The sequence below is a fragment of the Pan troglodytes genome, chromosome 12 (genome assembly GCF_028858775.2).
Source record: "Pan troglodytes isolate AG18354 chromosome 12, NHGRI_mPanTro3-v2.0_pri, whole genome shotgun sequence".
NCBI classification, from domain to species: Eukaryota; Metazoa; Chordata; class Mammalia; order Primates; family Hominidae; genus Pan; species Pan troglodytes.
This window is the reverse complement of record NC_072410.2, coordinates 88237594-88256806: the sequence shown is the minus strand read 5'-3', so window position 1 is coordinate 88256806 and position 19213 is coordinate 88237594. Positions and strand designations below refer to the sequence as shown.

At 36.9% G+C, this 19213-nt stretch overlaps 1 long non-coding RNA gene across 5 annotated transcripts in view; it reads right to left on the bottom strand.

Moving 5' to 3' along the window:
• The window catches only part of LOC104004936 (uncharacterized), a 171214-nt gene that overhangs the window by 19719 nt on the left and 132282 nt on the right, over positions 1-19213 (bottom strand). For 4 of the 5 annotated variants that reach the window (XR_010149155.1, XR_010149154.1, XR_001715703.4 and 1 more), the window contains 4 exons: positions 17011-17067; positions 13991-14177; positions 12777-12847; positions 7861-7955 (listed from right to left, as the gene is read on the bottom strand). This is a non-coding gene — a long non-coding RNA (uncharacterized LOC104004936). The remainder of the gene's footprint in view (positions 1-7860; positions 7956-12776; positions 12848-13990; positions 14178-17010; positions 17068-19213) is intronic. The other variant, XR_010149156.1, reaches the window with a different exon arrangement.

Here is a 19213-nt window from a genome sequence, read left to right as displayed (position 1 = left end):
GAAAGGGAGCATATCAGGAGTGCAGAGAAACAGCTCGGTTTATTGCTGAACTACCCTATTCAAATATTTGAATTTGCTAGAGAAAAACATATGTATCATAGCCTAAAATGTTGATTAAGTAATTAATTGCACTGTTTTTCAATCAATGCCCTATCAACTGATGATTTTTTTAAAGTTACTTTTTTTTTTTAAGTGTTTGAGGCTGATTGAACTCAGCTGTCTCATTGCACTTCCCTTTCACTTCTTTGGAAGAGTTAATAATTTGGTTTGCTGTTCTCTAGTGTACAGTATAAGGTTTAGATGGATAATTACATCACACAATACATAGCAAGCCAGACTGCATTGGCCACTACTTGTTCCTGAGTATAATTTAAGGCGCTGACATTGCTTTAAAAACCTCTAAGTGTTTGTAGTTCTCACTATATTAGAAATCACTGCTCCCAGTTGCAGTCTCAAAATAAGGAAGATTAGCCAATGTAGTCCTACTGATATTGCTCAAAATCTACCTTTAGGGGGCCAGGGTTTAGGCTTTTATTGGCATGACCTAATGTAAGGAAGGTCTTGTCTGTCCCTACCTGAAAAATCAACCTTGGGGTTTTTCAGGAGCTGGTGTGAGGCCTACAGTTTTCAAATTTTAGGGTGGCGTCTTAAAATTTTATAGCTGACTTTGTAAAACATGCAATATAAACTGCAATGTCACAAGGAATCTCTTTTTTTATTGCCATTATTAGCTATTTCTCCCTCAAGCAATTCTTAGAAGAGAACATTTTAAAAATTGAACAAATATGGAGAGCATTTAAGAAAATGTGTGGCATGACATAATTACAAATTTAGAACAAAGGCTGTTCATACATTCATTTTCTTACAAGTAAAATGTATTCAGTAGGTTTTGCAGCATTATTTTTTATTCTTGGACTGCACATCTCTGGCCAAATCTTTGTATTCTGTTTACTTCTCTTCCTCAAATCTGTAATGGTACATTACTATACAGAGATTTTACTTATACTATTTTAAGAATCCAGCCATTGCATATATGTGATAAAAACTTTTCAATTCAACTGTCTCTTTTCCCAGGAGAATTACAGTGAAATATCATTTAATACCGTTGCAACTTATTTGTGCTTCTGAGTTTTCACACATTAACAAAATAATAAAAATCAATTAGTTTACTTATCTATTAGGTTTACCACGGGGGGAATATTTACATAAACTTATATTCACACACAAATATAAAGATGCCTATGTTATACCATGTTCTGTGTCTTATAGTTTGGCAGAGTGAAAAGAAGTCAGGGTTTGGAGTAACAGAACTGCACTTAAAGACTTGTTTGGCCAGTAGTTGAGTAATCTGGACAAATTACTTAACTTTTTGGCTTTTGGCTTCCTTGGTGTAAACTAGGAAGGATAACATCTACCTATTACAAGTATTGTATTAAACTAGATGAATTACATAAAGTTATAAAAATGATTGGACCACTTAAGGTTCTCAATAAATGATAGTTTCTATCACTACAGTTATATTGCTGATTTTTTTGGCAATCTTCAGTGAATGATGATTTGATTTTATCATTCAGCTTGTATGATTCAGCCTATTAAGATTTAGCCCATAAGACCTATATTATCAGTTGACCACACTTATGGCAAGCTAAGAAATATAAAGACAAACGTGAAGTGATATCAGCACATCTGCTTCCAAGTTGCTATGAATTAGGTTTCCCTGGCTCTCATTGCAGTTATATCTCCTTCTCTGAGTTACCATTCTGTAATTTCTGTTTCTTCCCATTAGTAGCAGCTCTACCTGGGCAAGAGAGCTAATTTTTAGAAACTGGAAGAAAATACAAAAATGGCAAGGAGGGAGAGAGCATGGTTTAAAAATAGGAGAGTGGGCCGGGTGCTCACACCTGTAATCCCAGCACTTTGGGAGGCTGAGGCGGGTGGATCACCTGAGGTCAGGAGTTCGAGACCAGCCTGACCAACATGGCAAACCCCATCTCTACTAAAAACACAAAAATTAGCTGGGTGTGGTGGTACGCACCTGTAGTCCCAGCTACTTGGGAGGCTGAGGCAGAAGAATCACTTGAACCCGGGAGGCGGAGGTTGCAGTGAGCTGAGATCACGTCATCACGCCACTGCACTCCAGCCTGGGTGACAGAGTGAGACTCTGTCTCCAAAAAAAAAAAAAAAAATTGGGGAGTGATATTTTATGACTTTAAGCCACGGAATTGATTGCTTTTTGTGACTGTAAATGGTTTTCCCCATTCTCTGATTACTGTCTCCTACCCCTATAGCTTGCATAAGTTATCCAGATATAATAAGTCTTCTACATCATCTTAACCACTGATAACCCTCTCTTATTTCTCCACGTTGGTTCTTCCCATCTCCACCCTGCTGACCTTTCAGTTTTGAACCTATGGCTCTTCATTTATATGTCTCTCCTAACAGAAATCTAAATTCCCTTGCTACTCAATATTTTCATCACTTCCATCTTACACAACTCCAAAGGATGTCACTTTGCCTGTATCTGAGCAGGTAAGCAGTGCTGAAGAAATACACTATTAGGAAAAACTTACACCACTACGAATTAAGAGCCACTACGTGCTAATATGCCCTCAGCATCCCTAGGAATGTTTATTATGTTGCCCTATAACTGTGTTAATTCTATTTGATTCTCCACAAATATCTAACCCTGTCACCTCTACCTTCATTCTTACCATGTGATGTTACCTTTCTTTTACAAAATTAAATAGAAGCTTTTATACATGGAATTACTAAAAATCTGGATGCCAAACCACACATATTTGTATCTGTTCTGATTCTCTCTCTTATCTCCTGTTTATTTCTGCCCATCTCAGAAACCATACACTTGAAGGGTTATTGTTTATCCTCCATCTCTACCTACTTCTCTGTTATCTTTTTTATTACCATTTATGTATGCTCAAGTGTCTTCTGTCTTAAGATCGCACAGGCCGGGCACGGTGGCTCACACCCGTAATCCCAGCACTTTGGGAGGCCGAGGCAGGTGGATCACAAGACCAGGAGATCGAGACCATCCTGGCTAACATGGTGAAACCCTGTCTCTACTAAAAATACACACAAAAAATTAGCTGGCCATGGTGGCGGGCGCCCGTAGTCCCAGCTACTAGGGAGGCTGAGGCAGGAGAATGGCATGAACCCAGGAGGCAGAGCTTGCAGTGAGCTGAGATTGCGCCACTGCACTGCAGCCTGGGTGACGGAGTGAGACTGTCTCAAAAAACAAACAAACAAAAAGATCGCACAAACAATTCCTTTGTGCGTACTTCTTTATCTCTCCTCCTGTACAACCTGAGCAGTCGTCTATACTGTATAAACTGTCCTCATTTCTCATTTCTTCAATTCATTCCATTCTGATTTTTAACCCAGCAAATTCACAGAAATAGCACTTGCCAGGATCAACTATGATTTCCATTTTCTTAAATTTACTGGGTGTATTTGATGCTCCCAGTAGCAACCAATAATATTGAAACCATTCCCATTACTCAATACTATTTTTCATTTCCATTACACCAAATTCTCCTGGCCATTTTTCTTCTTCTTAACTCTTTCTTTTCAGTTTCTTTTACTGGATCATTGCCTCCTATCCTGCCTTTATATTTTGGAGACCCTCAAAAGACCAAATCTGATCATGTCATTCCCTTGCATAATAGCCCTCATTAGCTTCCAATTATTCTTAGATTAAAAACTAAACTCTTAATTACCTGTAGGCACTGCACAATCTGGAGTCTCTCCAGACTGACCTCTACCACTCACTCCCTCCCTTACTTCCTTTGAGTCCTTAACACTTCCATGCTTTCTCCCGTCCCAGGACTTGCATCTAGCACACTCTCTGTCTCCCCTCTTTTCCTGGTTAACACTTATTCACGCTTTGGATCTCAATTTAAACATTTCCACAGGATGGTCTTCCATAACACTCCTCAAATCACATCCTGCTCCAACAGCCCCCAAACCAAATCATTCCCCTATATTAAATACTTCCTCATGGCCTTGCTTTGGACTTTTCCTTTGAAGCATTAATCATATCTCATATTTGTATAATTATTTGAATAATGTCAGCCATTACATTTTAAGCTCTGTGAAGGCAGGAAGTATGTCTATTTTCCTTGCCATTTGCTTTTGTTCAGGACTGGCAGAGTGCCTGGCACATAATGAGGAATCAATAAATGATTGTGGAATCATGTCTTTAATGCCATTTATCTTCCAGCTATAGTGGATTACATAGAGGACAATGCCCTGTATTCCTACTTTTATGGTTTAAGTTTTTATATACATTCTATGTCTTTTTAAAATTCTCTCAATAGCTCTGTAACATGGTTGTTTTTCATTGTATGAGGAAATTGTGGATCAGAGAGTTTGTGACTCAAGATCACACATTAGCAATTGATAAAAATGAGTTTTACATTTAATCCTCTCCTTTAACCCTTTATTGAGATATAATTTATGTACCAGAAAGTTTACCCATTTAAGGTATATCACTCATTAGTTTTTAGAATATTCACAGGAGTTTGCAACCCCCTCTATCCTAAAATATGTTCTATATTTTCTAATTTTAGAAAATTTTATCACACTCCAAAGAGAAACATTATACCCATTATTAATCACTCTCCATCTCTTCCTTCACTCCTTCCTCCCTCCCTCTAGTTGTAGGCAAACACAAATCTACTTTATATCTACAGATTTGCTTATTCTGAGCATTTCATATAAGTGGTGTAATACTTTATTTGACCTTCGTGACTAACTACTTTTACCTAGCGTAATGCTTGTAAGGTTTATTGGAGTTATGCCATGTGTTAGCATTTCATTCTTGTTTATGGTTCAATTGTTTTCTATTGTATGGCTATGTCACACTCTGTTTACCAATTCAGCAGCCGATGAGCATTTAGGTTGTTTCTGCTACTGGCTATGTGTAATGCTGCTTTGAACATTCATAGGCAGGTTTGGATGCCCACATGTTTTCATTTCTCTTGGGTACGTACCTAGGATTAGAATTGCTGCATCACATGATAATTATATTTAACATTTTGATGAACAGCCACACTGTTTTCCAAAGGGGCTACATCATCTGACATTCTAACTAGGGATGTATGAAGGTTCCAATTTCACTACATGTTTACTGGTATTTAGACTCTATTTGTCTTGTTGATTATAGATATTCTTGCAAATGTAAAGTGGTATCACATTGTGTTCTTTACATTTTCCTAATGACCAGTGGTGTTGAGGATCATTTAACAAGATTAACCATTCATATATCTTACTTGGAGAAATGTTTATTCAGATCCTTTGGTCATTTGTAACTGGTTATTTATAATTATTGAGTTTTAATAATTCTTTATAAATTCTGAATGCAAGTCCCTTATCAGCTATATGACCTGAAAATATTTTCTGCCAGTCTGAGGGTTGTCTTCACTTTCTTTTCTTTTCTTTCTTTCTTTTTTTTTTTTTTTTAAAGAAATGGGGTCTTGCTGTGTTGCCCCCGAGGCTGGAGTGCAGTGGTACAATCATAGTTCAGAACAGCCTTGAACTTCTGGGCTCAAGGGATCCTCCCACTTCAGCCATCCAAGTAACTGGGAATACAGGTGTGTGCCATCATGCCTGGCTAATTTTCATGTTTTTGAAGAAGGGGTCTTGCTGTATTGCTTAGGCTTAGGTTTGTCTCGATACTCCTGGCTTCAAGTGATTCTCCTGCCATGGCCTCCCAAAGTGTGGGGATTATAGACGTGAGCCATCATGCCTGGCCCTTTTCACTTTCTGGATGATGTCTTTGAAACACAAATGTCTTCAATTTTGATTAAACACAAATTATAAATCTTCTCTTTGATTGTTTGTGCTAAGAAATCTTTGCTTAACCCAAGGTCTCAAATATTTAATTCTGTGTGTATTGAAAGAATTTTATGTTTGGCTCTTACATTTAACTCTTTGATACATTTTGAGTTAATTTTTTGTGCATGCTGGAAGGGGGTTGAATGTTATTTTTTATTTATTTATTTTTTTCAGGTAAACATTTAGTTGTCTCAGCACTATTTGTTGAAAAGGCTGTTCATTGAATTATCCTGGCCCCTGTCAAAGATCAATTGATCACATAAATGTTAGGGTTTATTTCTGGATTCTTAATTGTATTCCATTGATTTGTATGTCTATTTTTATGTCAGTAAAAAACTGTCTTGATTAAGGTAGCTTTGCAATAACTTTTTAAATTATGAAGTGTGAGTCCACTACTCTGTTCTTTTTCATGATTATTTCCTTTTAGCTATTCTGAGCCTCTTGCATTTTCTCAATAATTTTAGGACCAGGTTGGCAATTTCTGCCCCCACCCCCTCAAAAAAAAAGATCAGTTGGGATTCCGATAGGCGTTGTGTTGAATCTATAGATCAATTTATAAAGTATTATCATCTTAATAAGTCCATGATCATGGGATTCCTTTCTATTAAGCTTTAAAAATTTTCTTTCAATGATGTTTTGTACATCATTGTAACTTTAAGTGTACATGTCTTGCATTTAAAAATATTCCTAAGTATTTTATTATTTTGATACTATTTTATTTTTGAGAAAGGATCTCGCTCTGTTACCCAGGCTGGAGTGCAGTGGTGCAATCTCAGCTTACTGTAGTGTCTGTCTGCCTCCTGGGCTCAAGTGATCCTCCCACTTCAGCTTCCCAAGTAGCTGGGACTACAGGCACATGCCACAACACTTGGCTAGTTTTTTTTTTTTTTTTTTTTTTTGGAGAGGTGAAGTCTCATTATATTCTCCAGGCTGGCCTCAGACTCCTGGGCTCAATCAGTTCTCCTGCCTCAGCCTCCCAAAGTGCTGGGATTAGAGGTGTGAGCCACTGTGCCTGGCCTTGATACTATTAAGGTTGGAATTGTTTTCATTTTCAGTGTATAAAAATACAATTGATTTTTTTTTATATTGATCTGGTGTCTTTGAATCACGCTGAACTTGTTTATTAGTTATATTTTTTAGAAGATTTCTTGGGATTGTCTACATACAAGACTATGACAATTGTATATAGAGAAATAGTTTAACTTCTTCCTTCCCAATTGGGATGCTTCTTATTTCATTTTCTTGCCTAATTTCCCTAGCTGGAACCACAAGTACAATATTGAATACAGGAGACCAAGGTAGACCTTGTTGTTTTACTTTTGATGTCAGATATTCAGTCTTTGACTGTTCAGAATGATGTTAAGTACACATTTTTCTAGATGCCTTGGATCAGATCAAAGAAGTTCCTTTTACTTTTATTTTGCTGAATTTTTTATCACGTTTTAGACTTTTGTCAAATTTTTTTATGAATCTTTTGATGTGATAATATAATTTTAGCCCTTTATTAATGTGGTACATATATTCATTGATTTTTGTGTGTAAATATAATTTTTATTATTCTCCCTTTCTTACTGTAATACTCCTAACTGCAGTGTCCTGCTCTCTCGTTTGCTCTATCAGTTGAGTTGTTATTCATGCTTCCAGGCACATTCTAGTGAAAACTTCTTGAAGAATCTCTGCTCTATAGCAATGTGTATTACCATGTGATTCTTTCATAATTTTTACTTTCTCTTATTCATGTGCATGTCACCTTTATATCACTTCATACTACATAATCACATATATAATAACCTGTATCAGTGTTCTGAGAGGAGGAAACACATTCCATGCTTGTATCATGCAATAGAAGAATTCATAGCAGAATACTACATACAGAACTTACACAAAAAAAGTTGTTCAGTGAATAAAAGTTTCCAGTTTTGTTGTGCCAATCTTTTAATAACTATAGCATCAAAAGAGTGGATGTAATCACATTATACTCAGACATGCTAAGTTTAAATTACTAACCAGATTTCCATTTTCATTGTCATGTCATTTACTTGGGCTTTCAATCTTCTTGATGTAAAGTGATGGAAGAAATTTCAATATGTGGATGAATATTTCTAAAACATTTGAACAAAAAATCCATTTAAAAATGTATCCAATGGGAAAAATGCATTTTCTGTTTAACTCAAAAAGTAGTTAAGTGTTGAACAATATTCAGATGACATAGATCCAATCCTCAGCTTTCAAACATTGAAGACAGTTTTATAACACTAAATTTAGCAGCTAAACAAAGCAAAACACCAAAACTTTATTTGTCAAGCTCATGTACTCATAGCATATGCTGAAAATCTAGTCCCTTTCTAGCTTTTTATGAAAAAGAGTTCTCTCTCTGCTCTCCATCATTGGCCTAGGAAGAGTACAAATATTCTCATCAACTGCATTCTTTCAGACTCAAGTGTGAGTGACTCTTTTACACATTCAGTGGTCAGAATTTATAAGAAGTCTGGCATAGGGGATTTAATGCAGCTGCCAGAGGAAATGTTGCTTTGGCCTTGCTGTGGCCCCAAAGATTAGCACTCAGCATATGGTTTCTGCTTTTTGCAGCACAGCAGGTGAGGTGACCATAAAAGGGATTATGTTAATGGGAAGAATCATTTCATAAAGTAAACAATCACTTTATTCATTGTGTAGTCTCCGAATTCACATGTCACAGTCATTTAATTAACATTTAGTGAGAACCCATTGGGTATAAAATAATATGCTACACATTGGGCATGCTTTTGGGGGTAACAGGTGAGCAAATACAGAATTAATCACAATCTATTCATATTTTTTTTTCTTTAGGCTTATTAAAGACTAGTTTAAAAATAAAGTTGGCCAGGTACGGTGGCTCACAACTGTAATCTCAGCATTTTGGGAGGCTGAGGCGGAAGGATCACCTGAGCTCAGGAGTTTGAGACCGGCCTGACCAACATGGCGAAAGCCTATCTCTACTAAAAATACAAAAAAAATTAGCAGGCCTTGGTGACGTGTGTCTGTAGTCCCAGCTACTCGGGAGGCTGAGGCAGGAGAATCGCTTGAACATGGGAGATGGAAATTGCAGTGAACCAAAATCATACCACTGTACTCCAGCCTGGGCAACAGAGTGAGACTCTGTCTCAAGAAAAAAAAAATGTCAAACAGATGTATTTATTTCCTTTTTTAAAAAAAAAAACAAAACAAAAAACTAAGGAGTTTTTGTTTGTTTTTGCTTAAGGCATCATGGACTAGACTGGACTGGGGAAAATGATTTCCATCAGTTGACCATGAGACCTTGGAAAAGTCATTTTACCACTTGTATTCAATACATTTATAAAATGAGAGTTTGACTAGAACATCTCTAAGGTGACTTATACCTCTCAAGTTCTATAATTGAGCCTGTGCTGTTCATCCCATTGCCCCACCAGTATGCCAATTTAATATCATGACTACAATAACATTAGCAGAGAATGGCCAAATATTTATCCTTAAGTGCACTTGTCACAGTGTTGCTTAATACATTGGGTTGTCCTGAACCTGGAAATGTAGGTAGGGGCTAAGGGACAGTTCAACTATATTATTTTTTTTACAAAGAAAACACAGGTAGAGTAAATTATCTGGACACAGAACAATTCTGTTATGTGATTGACAGTGAGCAAATTAAGGAATTCTTTCCACCAGTTTAACACACTCAACATAGATTTGCTATATTGACAGACTTTGACTGCACATGTGTTAAGTGGTGTACTTCCCAAACTATATTCCAAAGGATCTTACTGTTCCTCAAGATGTTTTTAAATATTTTCTTTGGGTCTAGAATTCTTTGGTCAAATAATTTTGGAAACTCTTTAGGCTACTCTTAACCTTTGGGAGATTTACAATAACGCATATTGACTGACTAAAGGTTCTGAAAGTGCTTCACTCAAGAAAGCACAAATTCTCAAACCTGCATAACCACAGTAACTTTTTTCTATGGAGCGCCTAACCATGGCTCAAGGTTTTCAGATTCAGAAATGCTAATTTCCAGGAATGTTTTCCTGTTGGTTAAATTTTCCAAAGATTTCACTGTAGTTTTAAAATATTCAAGTTATGTTGTTTCTGCATTTTTCCTTTGACACCTTGTTGTATGTCATCTCATTATTTATGGCTCAATTTTTTGTGAACACATTTTGTCTATTTTCTGGCTGTTTTCTCAGCTTTTTTATTTTTAAGCCTCTCATCTGCAGCCATATTTTTTGTTCTAACTTTTCCTATTAGACAGTTCTGAGATTTTTGAAAGAGTATACAAGAGTATACTTTATACTCTTCACATTTAATTTCTGCTTTAATGTTTAGTATTTTAATTCATGGGGTAGGGGGCAATTGGAGGTATTTGGAGTGCAACACAATATTTTTTCTTTGTACCTAGAGAAGTCCCAGAGATGGGTAAAATTAACTATTCCTACTCCCTAATTTATAGAAAAAAGAAATGCAGTACAGCTATGCAAAGAATTGCTCCTCAAGAGAGACACATGCATTTTCTCTTCTATCACTTTCCTAAGCTCTCGAGATTGACTTTCCCCAGAAAGATGCTCTTCACAGCTGATTCCAGCTCCTTAGGATTCCCCTTAGTTGTTCCTTCAGAATGGACTTATTTTATGTTACTTTCTTAGCTGTTCTCTGTGGTTTTGGCTTGTCACCTCATAAGAGTATAAACTCCTTGTGGGGAGGTACTGTACATATTTTTACATGTTTGCACGTCCAGAATATTTTTGTTTTCATTCATGAGTTTTGAATAAATATTGGAACACCTGAAGGAATAAAAAGAAACGTGTTTCTACTTGAATTAGATCTCTAATTTACAAACTGAAGATCTGAAGTAACATGGAAATTTGAGGGGCAGGAAAAGCTACCCTCTACAGAAAAATGACTAAGAGAAAAGGTTTCACATCTCCTGATAATAATTATTCTAGGTTATTTGTATTAACTGTGTCTCATGAGATGTGCCTCACAGGAGCCAAAGGCAAAATCATCCCCATTTCACAACTGCTAAGGGATTTGCTTAAGGGATCAAAGCAAAGCTTCAATGTAAAGGCCTATCTTCTTCCAATGGCTGTGACCTATCACTGTCCTATGCTGGTGGAAGGGCTGGGCTCTCTGATTCAGATAGCAGTACTTTCTATACATAACAGGGCTTAACTAGCCAATATTTATGGATATATATTGAGAAGCTTTGTAATTTTCAGATGAGAATTGTGGAGGAATATAAAGTCAACAGCAAACACAATAAGTAACTTGTGGTTATTCTTTCTTCTTTTTTCCCCTGTCAAATAAGTGATTTGATTTAAGCCTGACTAGATGTCACTGTATGAATTGGGTGATACTGAATTTCATTTCTACAATAAGTTTTTGATATGAAGTGACCAATTATAACTCAGACTGGACTATTTTTCTTGAAATGGCTATAATACCAATAGCTTATTATAGTGGATGAAGAAGGTTAAAGAGAGGATAAAGGAAAAAGAAATTTAAATAAGACTGGAGGTATGCGCTGAATTCCATGCGATCTAAACCCCAGATATTAGGAAGTAAATTTCAGTAAATCCAGCTGATTTTTTATCTGACAATCCACTTCAAAATCTGATATTGACTACAGCTTGCTTCTCTGTGCTCGGATGCTTTTACTGACTTTCTTATTCAGTGCCTTGTGATGCAGTACCAAAATGATTGGCTCCGTATATTTTCCCTTTGGGATTATTGTTGGAATCTTGGAAATCTTACAGATGCGTTTATTACATTTCCAAAATTTTAGTGCTTGCTTAACCAACCAGGGGTTTGCTGCTTTATGTAGTGGGGTTCAGGGGAAGAAAATAACTTACTGAAGGTAATACAGATAGTTTCAAAGTTATATCGTAGCTTCTGTTAATGGAGCTTATAACCGCAGAGAAAACTCTACTATTAAAACGATTTGGGCCAGCATGCAAGAGTGTGGTAATGACTTCTGTGGCTACAGTGGTGGTTGCTATTTGTTATTTTTCTTCTCTTTCTTGTTTTCTGTAAATTTGCTAATTCCCACTGCTACTACCCCACCCTCCACATACACTTTTTTCTTGAAATTTTTAAAAAAGCTTTCTATGTTATGTTCTATACATAGCATGTTATGAGTTGATTTATTTAATAATTCTGACAAATACAAAAGCATGGCTCTAACTCATTTTAAATATGTAATGGTTATTTTTAAGCGAATCTTGAAACAATGTGAGATTTTATCTTTTATTTTATTACGTGGGTGACGAAACTCTACTTTTAGAGATCACACAGGTTTTACTTCTATCTTTATCTCTTTGTCTTCCTTTTCTTTTTTTCCTTATATTAACCTGCTCCCAAATCTGAGGCTTTATTTTATATATTTTTAAATATTCTGACCAAATTTTTAACAGATTATTGAACATATAGTGATTGGTCTCTATTCTAAAGGGTCATATGTATGAAGGAGTAAAATACTGTAAGAAGCAGGTAAGAAAAATGAGATTTGATTATTTTGCCTGAAGGAAATTTACACTCAACCAAAACTATTGTACAATCATTTTCTATGTTTTTTTACTACCTTCTGAAAGCAGTCCTATGAGATATGTCAGCAGCCTCATGGCTCAATATACGAGTGAGGGAATAGAGGTTTAGAAAAATTAAATAACTGTCTCAAGTTCACAGAGCTATTGGGTAACGTGCACTGTACTAATCAGGATAGGGTAGGATATGCCGTAGGCATGGAACATCCCTGAAATCTTGCTGGCTTAAAACAGCAAGTTTAATTCTCACTTATGTCCCAGCCCAGTGTATTTTGGACTACCCTCCCATCTTATGATGATACTACCTGGAACACACAGCCTCCAAGGACACATTGGCAGAGGAAGATGGCAGACACACACACACGCGCTTACCTTTTTGATGGGAAAGCAGTGCCTTTCATATTCCTTTGAACTGGATCCATAGCTACCGCCAGGGCTCCCACCTAACCAAAAGGGAGGGAACACACATAGAAAATTCAATAAGTCCTAAGTATTTCTGCCATGAAGAGAAACAAATTAAATTTAGTTTGTTGAAGTTCCAAACCTCTTTTCACAGCATCACAGTATGCTTTCTCTAATAATTTCCATTTCAGTCAACAATGAAATTATTTTTCAGAATTCCTTTAACAAATGAAAACCAGAGGCTTCTATCTCATAAATATGACTAAGCAAATATACAGACATGCACACACATATAAATGGTAATTATAATATACATGGAATTTTGTGCAGTGTTTACTAACCTAACATTTAATAATGAATCATTTTCTATGTCTTATTCTCCAAGAATACATTTGAATGGATGTACCATAATTCATCAAAAGATTTCTCTACTGTTGCAAATTTGTTTCAACATTTTGATGATTATAAATAAGATTAAGTGTGTTTCCTGTTCTCTTCCTTAATTTCACTATATTTACTTCAGATAGATTTCTTGAATGAGAATTCTTGAGTCAAAGGATATTAAGAAATTTAAGACTTTTTATAAATCTTACAAAATTGTTTTCCAGAAATGTTGTATTGATATGCACTTTATTAGGTGTGCGTGAGGGAATACCTATCACTTTTTCTCAGATATATATATATATATATATTATATATATATAAATCTTCAAGTATTTTTTAGACAGTTGTGCTCTGTTGCCCAGGCTGGAGTGCAGTGATGCTATCTTGGCTCACTGTAACCTCTGCCTCCTGGGTTCAAGTGATTCTCATGCCTCAGCCACCCGAGTAGCTGGGATTACAGGTGTGTGCCACCATGCCTTGCTAATTTTTTTATTTTTAGTAAAGACAGGGTTTCGTCATTTGGGCCAGGCTGGTCTTAACACTCCTGACCTCAGGTGATCCACCCGCCTCAGCCTCCCAAAGTGCTGGGATTACAGGCATGAGCCACCATGCCGGCCTGGAATTTTGTATTTACTTGGTAATTATTTGGAGGTGGGCCTCAATTCTTGTTCTCCTGTAACTGAATCATCGTTTTGTCCTTCTGTGAAGAAACGTAACTTATTTTCTTTATCATTAGTTTTTATTAACTCACAGCTATATTCCAAAATTATAGTCTTCCCTTGTTCTTACAATTTTCATACCTGCTTCAGAGACTGAGAGTAGTCCTGGATCTTCTTATTTTTGTTATTTATTCCATCAGTTCCTTCATTCATATCAATCATTCAGCAAGGGCTTATTTTTTTCCTCATCTCTTATTACATTCTTTTCCCCTTATCTGCCCTTGCAAATGAAATTCCAGAGGGCAAAAAGTGCAGAAATGGAGGAAATCTGAAGTTAAGAAAATAACAATACAAGAGGAATACTGCTGCAATGAGAGCCATTAGGTCATTATGTTTGAATGCAAGTGCATTGAGAATCTTCCAAATAAATTCCATGTAGAGTGGAACTAAATAATGGGGTAAAACATCCATGACTGGATCAGCAATTTGCTTCTCCTGGTATCCAGTTAAATAGCCCTGTGAAAACAAGGTTACTGGTTCAACCTTTATAAGATACTGACAGTGGAAATACTTCTCAGGAATATCAAGCTCATAAGGATGGTTCCTATATCAGGAAACTGACCTCTGCTTTATTCTAGGAGCTATATTACCAGCCTCCTACGTTCTATTTTTCCATTTGTTTTATTTAATCAGCATAAATGCAGCTTACAATACCCGTTCTATTGATTTTTGTAACAGATTTCAGTAGTACCCACAGACTGAAGCAAAGACAGTTCCCTCTTAACCTTTGATTGATGTATTCTTTTACCACACATGACAAAGTGATAGATGCACTTAGTTAACTTTCTCCAAAATCATTAATGCCATACTCACCGGTTGGCTACTCAGGGGTTGTTGGTTAAGTAGCTGTCATGCATTTGCTACCTGAAACATTGCAATACTGAATAAGGAGCCCATTAATTTTCTTTCAAGATCAACTCCAAAGGATTGGTATGAAATGAATAGTTAGGAAAGAAGTGGAATAATATACCATAGACTTCAGAGAGATACTGGGTACTGCAAAATTACAACCTGAGCCTTAGATTAAAAAAGAGAAAGTAAATTGATTTTCTCTGAATTTATACTTGGGAAAATTGTTTAAAATGCTAACAAGTTTTCTAGCAAGCCATAATTTAGCTGTTGAGTTCTCAGGTATACATAGGTAGCCTCCAAGTTTTAATCTTGAACCCACCAATACACTCAAGCAGTAGATGACAAATTTTTGTTTTAAAAATCGTTTTATATGAGACAGGAATGGAGAATATAACAAATATAAAATTGAAATAGAAAGTAGTACTTTAATAGTTACCAAAGGTACCTAACGAATAAATAATTATTCTCCAGAAAAATGGGGAAAAAATGTTACTGACCTAAAATGTCATCTGTCTATTACTAATACTTTATTGAGGTAATTTGATACTCCTCTTCTACATTTCATAACAGTATTACTCACATAGACTCTTTAAGGTATAACTAGATTTTCCCTTATGGAATAAAAGGTATTGTCTGTCTTTAGCTTTGAATCCACGATAATTTGTCTACTATACTTAATGAAACAATAACTAAATTATAAGAACCAATCAATTGAATACCATGCCTCCCCAAAGGCTGAAAAACGCTTACTTGCTTTTCTTCTTTCTCCCGGTTGTCATACCCAGATAAAGAACAAAGAATCTTTTCCTGATATAGCCTCTTTTACGTTCTTGGGAAGATTACCTTTATCTAGTAACCTTGTTCCTTGAACGGCACATAGGAAGTAGACACAAACAAATAGTGTCTTACATCTGTCTTATTATACTGATAGAATCAGGTTTCCTACTGATTGATAAACAAAAACAACAGACACTTCTAAATAGCAGGCTTTTCCCCCACAAAAAGTTAATACGGCCGGGTGCGGTGGCTCACGCCTGTAATCTCAGCACTTTGGGAGGCCAAGGTGGGTGGATCACGAGGTCGAGATCATCCTGGCTAACATGGTGAAACCCCGCCTCTACTAAAAATACAAAAATTAGCTGGGCTTGGTGGCGGGTGCCTGTAGTCCCAGCTACTTGGGAGGCTGAGGCAGGAGAATAGCGTGAACCTGGGTGGCAGAGCTTGCAGTGAGCCGAGATCCTGCCACTGCACTCCAGCCTGGGCAACAGAGTGAGACTCCATCTCAGAAAAAAAAAAGAGTTAATACATGTTCAAGGAATCAAAAATGGAGAGGATCTAAAGGAGTGAGCTGGATTGCCCAGCTTTCTGTGGGGAAGAGGGACAAGGGGAGGGGACATTGCCTAGCCTGACCATGAAGAAGTTTGTAACTGATGGGGAAAATGACAGTCACATATTCTAAAAATAAATAGGTATTAAAAGATGTTCATCTGTCCATTCAACAAATATTTATTTTGCATTGATTATATTTCACATGGAGTTCTAGAATCTGGGGAAGACAGTACACATGATAGATAATAGAACTCATGTTCTACTGAGGTAAGAGACAGAGAATAAACATAGAAACAATTACAGAGTACAGGTTTTGAAACAGGTGCAGAGAAGGTAACAGAGACTCGATGTTGACTGGCACAGGGTAAACTGTAGATTGTTTTTTTTAGACATAGTGGTTTAACAAGTGCTTCTCTCACGGGAAAAGGGTTTTGAGCAGAAACCTGACTGATGAGGAAGAATGGGTTATTGAAAGACCTGGTTGAAGAGTGGTCCAAGGCAGAAGAACAGAAAGCTTAAAAGCCCAGAGTTGAAAACAAAGTTCAGGAATTGTAACAAATGGAAGAATGGAGAGGAAATGTAGCTGGAGCTAATTATTGTGTGTGAGTGGGAAGGGACAAGGAGAGGATGAGAAATGCTCTATCAGAAATGATTTGTGATCATTTTGGCTGCCATAGTTTCGTAGTCATTTTAGCTAATATGTCATGTCACACTCAAATATCTCAGCCTTATGACCTGAGGTATTAGAATAATAATGTTGTATGTCTCTTATAAAACCATTCCCTTTTTATTGATTTTTGTTCCCAGAGATCATCATGGAGTTATTATGATTTCCATCTAATACTTACTCATCTTTACTGGATTATTGAACAATCAATACTGTTTGTCTACAAAGCAGAAGCCATCTTTATTTCTCTTACCTCTTTTTGGTAAAAATGAAGGAGGGATCACTCTTGCACTGGAAAACCAACAAATCACTGTGGAAACACAAGTAATAACATCGTGTTTCTGTGATACATATGAGCAAACTACATTGTTTATTCAGAAAGAATCACTTCTGCTTTCAGCCAGTTTTGTAGCACCCAGACATCTCAAATTGCACACCACAGACAGGCTGCCTTCATTAAGGCAATGCTGAGTCCTGAGGCTGACCTGTATTTCGAGCAGGGAGCTCCCTTTTAAATCTAGGGAGTTGTGAACTAGTCACTGATTTGCCTATTTCTGTCAGAGTTTTGCACTGAAATACCCATTTTAAAAGCAAAAAAATATATAACTAAATACCTTTCCATGAAACAAATTTCTGCGCACTTTCATAATCCCACATTACCATTGTTAATATGCATTACATGGGATGGACACAGTGGCTCATGCCTGTAATCCCAGTACTTTGGGAGGCTGAGGTGGGCAGATCACTTGAGGTCAGGAGTTGGAGACCAGCCTGGCCAACATGGTGAAACCCCGTCTCTACTAAAAATAGAAAAATTAGCCAGGCGTGGTTGCGGGCGCCTGTAATCCCAGCTACTTGGGAGGCTGAGGCACGAGAATCGCTTGAACCCGGGAATCAAAGTTGCAGTGAGCTAAGATCACGCCACTGCCCTCCAGCCTGGGCAATAGAGCAAGACTCAGTCTCAAAAAAAAAAAAAAAAAAAAAAAAAAGCATTACATAACGTGTCTACATGTGATTAAACATGAATTATCTCCCTTTATGCTCAAAGTATCTTTAGAAATAATTTCTGACCAGGTGCTGTGCCTCATGCCTGTAATCCCAGCACTTAGGGAGGCTGAGGCGGGCAGATCACTTGAGGCCAGAGTTCGAGGCCAGCCTGACCAAAATGGTGAAACCCTGTCTCCACTAAAAATACAAAAATTAGCCGGGTATGGTGGCAGGTGCTTGTAATCCCAGCTACAAAAAAAAAAAAAAAAAAAAAAAAAAAGAGTTTCTAAGTACCCATAAGTAGTGCTCTATGTGTTTTGTCTTTTTGTCTGTTCTTTACTGGACAATAAATCCATAATTATGCTTCTTACACCCTCCAATGAAAAACTTAAAATCTCATAAATCACAAACAATACAATACTATATAAAATTATTCACACCTAGAATTTGGAAAACATAGGCACTTGGCTCGGGGCAGATGATGTAATATTGAAAGATGACAGAAAATAAGAAGTAATATTCCAGCCCGATTAGTTTTTATCTACTTTATGCTTTAGAATAATTCATTTGTTCTTTAACTTATATTCATTAATTATCCGGTATATGCCAAGAGAGATTTCAAGCACTTATTATTCATACAGCTATTGCACTAGGGGGTTAAGAAACAATGAAATAAGTACATTGAAATATTACAATTGTTACAGTAGAGCGAGGTAAAAACTCCAGGAGGAAAATTTGTTAAAGGCAGCCCAAATCTGATGGAGGTGGTTAAAGATGAGTTTCAGAGGAGATAGCACTTAAGAAGATGCTACGTTTTGGACTGAACCAAATTAAATAGGCATGTTTGGCTCTCGAGTCACATAAAAGAAATTCCATACTATTCAAATGAATAGAACTATTTAGTATGCTATTGTGTTTATGAGTCTGAGCCGAGATAGGAGGCAGGACCGGACTCCACAGGTGTGGCTTGGGCACCAGCCCAAATTGAGTACTAGCTAAAATAGGTCCTGGGCAGAAGCATCTCCCGGTAAGACATGCCCATCAGTGTTCCATGTCAGCTTACCATTGCCATGGCAACACTTTGAAGTTACTGTCCCTTTTCATGGCAATGACTAGACAGCCTGGAAGTTAACACCCCTTTTTCTGCATAAACCACCCCTAATTTGCATATAATTACAAGTGTGTGTAAATATGACTGCTGGACTGCTACTCTGGGCACATTGCCTATGGGGTAGCCCCTGATCCGCAAGGAGTGCTACCTCTGCTGCTGCTGTACACTGCCACTTCAGTAAAGTTGCTACTTAACACCACCAGTTAGCCCTCTTGAGCTATGCCACAGTCTTGGGGCTTGCCTGTCCTGCATCAGAGCTCTGAGGTAAAGAACTATATGGGCTGGGGATATAAATTTTAGACTCCAGGAATATAGCTGAAAAAATCTATAATTACCATTTTGATTTAAAAGAAAGCCT